The sequence below is a fragment of the Bufo gargarizans genome, chromosome 6, assembly GCF_014858855.1.
Source record: "Bufo gargarizans isolate SCDJY-AF-19 chromosome 6, ASM1485885v1, whole genome shotgun sequence".
Classification (NCBI taxonomy): domain Eukaryota; kingdom Metazoa; phylum Chordata; class Amphibia; order Anura; family Bufonidae; genus Bufo; species Bufo gargarizans.
The window spans coordinates 353,584,933-353,590,932 of record NC_058085.1 but is presented as its reverse complement, the minus strand read 5'-3'; positions in this window follow the sequence as shown (position 1 = coordinate 353,590,932).

Genomic DNA, 6,000 nt, shown 5'->3' with positions numbered 1-6,000 from the left:
TGCCGTTAATAAAATTGTTTGTGGGGTATCATTTTTCTTTAAGTTAGCTGGTTACCAGTCGTTTTCTAATCGGTTTATAGTTAAGTAGTTTTTAAAAGAAGTCAGGAGGGAGTTAGTTTGTTCTGATGCTAGAAAGCCGATTTCATTCGACTTATTGCAAAGGATTGTGTCAGTTTTGGGGTTTTGTACATATTCGGTTTATGAGGCATCATTATTCAAAACTGCACTTGTTTTGGCATTTTTGGGGGCAACCCGGGTAGGTGAGCTAGTGGCGGCAAACAAGTATTCCTTAGCTCCTTTGAAGATAGAGGATGTGAAGGTTAAGGACAATTTACTATTTGTTTTTATTAGAAAGTCCAAAACAGATCAATTAGGAAGAGGAGCATCGATTAGGCTAGCACCGCTACCCAGATCCTTTTTATGTCCAGTTAGGACGGTAAAGGCTTTTTAGAAATCAGACCTAGGGAGGAGGGTTCCTTTTTAATCCATGAAAATTAGTTATCGATGTCTGTTTATCCTTTCAATGCAATGCAAAAAAAGGGTTTGCGGTCATTTAATTTGAATACTGATCATTACTCGTCTCATTCATTTCACATTGGCGCAGCGACTGTTGCCGCCGGTTTGGGTTTGAATGAGGCGGTAATCAAAAGAATTGGTATTGACTGCGCACTGACTCGCAAAATTCCTTCATGGGTTCGTTATTTATTTCTGTTTTTTGGTTAGTGTTTAGGGGTTTGAAATGGGGTCAGATCATTCCGATTTTAAGAGGTGAGTTGCGGTCTTTACCTCAGCCTGATGTCTTGATTATTCACGCTGGGGGGAATGATCTGGGGAAAATCAGAACGATGGAGTTATTAAATCAGATGAAAGCAGATTTGAGTTATATATGCGCTTTATTGCCTAATGTTACTGTGATTATTTTCTGAAATTATCCCAACATTGGCATGGAATTTTATTAATAGGATTAGGAAGAGGGTTAATAGAGCTTTGGAAAAATACCTTCCAAGTTTAAATGGTTGGAGTTTCAGACATACCGAGTTGGAAGGTTTTGTCTTAGGGCTATATCGGAACGACTTGGTTCACCTGTCAGATATAGGCCTGGACATTTTCAATGTGGGTCTCAAGAAATGATAGAGAAGGCTGCGGTTTTTAGGGGGGAACATGCGGGTTAATACCCGCATGTCTGGTGGGTTAGTCACCCAGCTTTTCTGGGGGGACAGTAATATTTTAATGGTTATTTATTGAGTGAATTTTTAATTATTTTAATTGAATATTTCTTGGTTTGGAGATTAACCCTTATTGGTTTAAATTAAGTGTTAAAGTTATTGCTCATATGGCACCATGGAAGTGGGCACGTAGGCGTATGCCGAAGTCACCACCATGGTGACATTGAGCATAGGAGGATATTCTTTTGTATATGGTGTATTTCCCCCCAGTCTTGCTGCTTTCTCCCTGTTTTTTCCCGCCTTTTTTCCCTGTAACACAGGATTAATATTTACCTGTGGGGAAGTGGAAGAACTCAGCTGATTGGTTCCTGGTTACTTATCTGTTGCTGGGTACCTGAGTTCTGACCAGCGCTGATTGGTCAGGCAACGCCAGGAGGCGGGAATGTAGACTATTTAAGCAGGTGTCCGTAGGTCTGGAGCTTGTCTGCCCTGGAACACCTAAAGAGTAGAAGACGTCGTCCCACCCACTCGCCCCATAAAATTGTTTAGTCGCGGTCCTGAGTTAGAAGCAGGTTAGTCACCCAGCTTTTCTGGGGAGACAGTAATATTTTAATGGTTTTAATGGTTATTTATTGAGTGAATTTTTTATTATTTGAATTGAATATTTATTGGTTTGGAGATTAACCCTTAATAAAGAACCGCAGCGATTATTTCACCACTGAAAAAGTTGTTGTGTGTTTATTTCATTATTGGTTTAAATTACGTGTTAAAGTTATTGCTCATATGGCACCATGAATTAGAAATGAAATGAATCTCTCTCTTCTGGAGGCAGAACAGCGTTCTTTTCTGGTTGCGGAGCCCAAACCACCTGCCTTGCTCTCGGTTCACATGAGTGTCCTGTGAGAAGACACATTGGGACAGGTTGATGTGGGGTTGTACTACATAATTTTAGCAAAAAACGCAGCTTTCTTGTAGTGCTGTTTTCTGCTCCATTGGTGGTTTCTTGAGATTTGCTGCATATTCTGGGTATTTTTTGGGCAATTTCCAATAGATTTCATTAAAAGAAAAATAAAACCTGAAAGTACTGACAGAACTATACAACAAAAAAACAAAAAAATCACCCCAAATAACACTTATAAAGGGCAGCAGCCTAAAAGAAAAACTGCCTTTGTTGTCCATAGCAACCAATTACAGCACTGCTTTCACTTCTCTTTATGTGGTTCAAAAATGAAAGCTGTGCTGTGCTGTGATTGGAGAGCTGTGGCTGGAGTACCCTGGATTTCCCGGGGTCCATCCACCACCAGGCGCTGCTCCCCGCTGCTCTCATAAAAGTGAATGGGAGCACACCGCGCATTCGCGGCCCCTGCTCCAATTCATTTCTATTGGGCAGACATTTTCGGCGGCCCCATAGAAATAAATGGAGGGCGGCTGCGCATACGCAATGCAACCTCTGTTCATTTCCCTGCTCCGGTCTGCTTGTAAGTGCGGGTCCCAGAGGTGGGACCTGCACCTATCAGACAATGGGGGCATATCCTAGTGATATGCCCCTATTGTCTGAGATGGCAAAACCCCTTTAACTTAAAGGGGCTGTCCGGGTTTAGAGCTGAGCCACGGAGGCAGCCCCCCTGATGTTGGCATCGGAGCATCTCATGCATCGATGCGCTCCCTTGCTCGTGCTAGATCGCGCAGGGAAAGGACTCTTTTGTTTACAACACACTGCCGGGCGGAAGCTTCCGCCCGGCAGTGTGTTCGGTGACGTCAACGGCTCTGATGGTGACATCAGTGCTGGGATAGTGAGGTCAGTGCTGGTGACGTCACCAGGCTTCCTGGCAGCCCCATGGAGAGCCAGGTTCGTCACCGGAACTCCTAAAAATGCCTTTGCCCTGTGCGATTTAGCGCAGGCAAAGGAGAGCATCGGAGCATGAACTGCTCCGATGCTTAAGTCAGGGGGGGCTGCCTGGGTGAAAATGGAGGACAACCCCTTTAATGTCAATACAAAAGTCATTATGTATATTTTGGGGGCAGTTTTGGGTTTGATTTTTAGGGTTTCTCAGGAGGAACCACATGTAGGGTATTTCCTATATTATTTATTATATTATTATTTTAGCATAGCAGTTATATCTTCTTGTTGATGTCTTTTAAGATAGAAGCCCTATATACTCTATATAATAGATATATAACATTCACATACTGAAATGACTCTACCAGTTTATCTCCATACCATAGTGGAGCAGGACAGAAGATTAGCTACCTCCAAGGTGTGTCTAATTTACTGTACTTTTTATTACTCATGTTTACAAGATACCTCAAACCATATTTTTTTTTAAAAATCAGCAGCCGATCAGCGCCTGGATGTTTTTCATGTTGTTAGTTCACCTTACACAACGATGATAAGAATCTGATTTGCTGAAACTTGTTTGATCCCGACGTGCACAGAAGTTCTTCTTCATCACCATTCACTGACGTCAGGCTCAGCCCATAGAGAAGGTACATCCCAAGATAACACAGAACCAGTACCGGAAAAACACTACTATAGTAACCAGCTTACACAGTGACTTCCTAAACTTTTAAAATTATCAATAAATCAAAAGAACCTGTCTATTGGCCATTAGAGATTGCCTTGCAGTTCGCCCGGCGGTTGTTTTGCGGTGAACTTTGCTCATTCAAGATTCGCCGAACATGCAAGCATATGGCGATATTCGCACGCGCCATATTTTTTTGCATAGCCCCAAACTTTGACCCATGACACATCCATCAGGTGGGACAGGACAGCCAATTGAGACGTTTCAGCATATGGACCCCCCCCCCCCCCCCTCCAACCCTATAACAGAACCCGATCTGGCAGCCATTTCACATTATGTGTTCTGCCAGTGTAGGGAGAGGTTGCATTTTGGAGCAGGGACAGTTAGGGACACCAAACGCTAGGTAATATGGCCACAAAAGTTATTTTAAGGACTGGAATAGGTGTGCTATTGATAAGTGTGACATAGAGGGGAGAGATATACTTATAATATACTTTATAACATGTAAATTATATTATAGTGTATTTCTATTGTGCAGCAGTTGTGTGCGGTTCTGCTGCAATACCTCAGCTAGATAGAGGGACAAACGCTATTGGAGTAACTAATTGCAACGGATGTGATATACCTGTTGCCCCCCAAAAAAACTGCTTGAGGGCTGCAATATACCTTCTTCCAGAAAATCCTGATTGAGGGGTGCTATATACCTGTTTCCACCAAATACTGATTGAGAGGTGCTATATACCAGTTTCTGCCAAATACTGATTGAGGGGTGCTATATACCTGTCTCCGCCAAATACTGATTGAGGGGTGCTATATACCAGTTTCTGGCAAATACTGATTGAGGGGTGCTATTGCTATATACCTTATTCCACCAAATACTGACTGAGGGCTGCGATACACCTGCTTCCACAAAATACTGATTGAGGGGTGCCATATACCTTTTTGCTCCAAATACTGATTGAGGGGTGCTATATACCTGTTTCCGCCAAATACTGACTGAGGGGTGCTATATACCTTCTTCCAAAAAATACTGATTAAGTGGTGCTATTGCTATATACTTTCTTCCATCAAATTCTGATTGAGGGCTGCGATACACCTGCTTCCACAAGATACTGATTGAGGGGTGTCATATACCTGTTTCCGCCAAATACTGACTGAGGGGTGCTATATACCTGTTTCCGCTAAATACTGATTGATGGGTGCTATATACCCGTTTCCACCAAATACTGATTGAGTGGTGCGATACACCTGCTTCCACAAAATACAAATTTAGGGGTGCCATATGCCTGTTTCTGCCAAATACTGATTGAGGCATGCTATATACCAGTTTCTGCCAAATACTGATTGAGGGGTGCTATATACCTTCTTCCACTAAATACTGATTATGGGGTGCTAATGCTATATACCTTCTTCCACCAAATACTGATTGAGGGCTGCAATACACCTGCTTCTACAAAATACTGATTGAGGGGTGTCATATACATGTTTCCGCCAAATACTGATTGAGGGGTGCTATATACCTGTTTCCGCTAAATACTGATTGATGGGTGCTATATACCCGTTTCCACCAAATACTGATTGAGTGGTGCGATACACCTGCTTCCACAAAATACAAATTTAGGGGTGCCATATGCCTGTTTCTGCCAAATACTGATTGAGGCATGCTATATACCAGTTTCTGCCAAATACTGATTGAGGGGTGCTATATACCTTCTTCCACTAAATACTGATTGAGGTGTGCTATTGCTATATACCTTCTTCCACCAAATACTGATTTAAGGCTGCAATATACCTGCTTCCACAAAATGCTGATTTAGGGGTGCCATATACCTGTTTGTGCCAAATACTGATTGAGGGGTGCTATATACCTGTTTCCACCAAATACTGATTGAGGGCTGCAATACACCTGCTTCCACAAAATACTGATTTAGGTGTGCCATATACCTGTTTCCGCCAAATACTTATTGAGGGGTGCTATATACCTTTTTCCACAAAATACAGATTGAAGGGTGCTATATACCAGTTTCTGCCAAATACTGATCGAGGAGTGCTATATACCAGTTTCTGCCAAATACTGATTGAGGGGTGCCATATACCTTCTTCCTCAAAATCCTATTTGAGGGATGCTATATGCCTGTTTCCGCCAAATATAGATTGAAGGGTGCTATATACCAGTTTCTGCCAAATACTGATTGAGGGGTGCTATATACCAGTTTCCACCAAATACTGATTGAGGGGTGCTATATACCTTCTTCCAAAAAATACTGATTGAGTGGTGCTATTGCTATATACCTTCTTCCACCAAATAATGA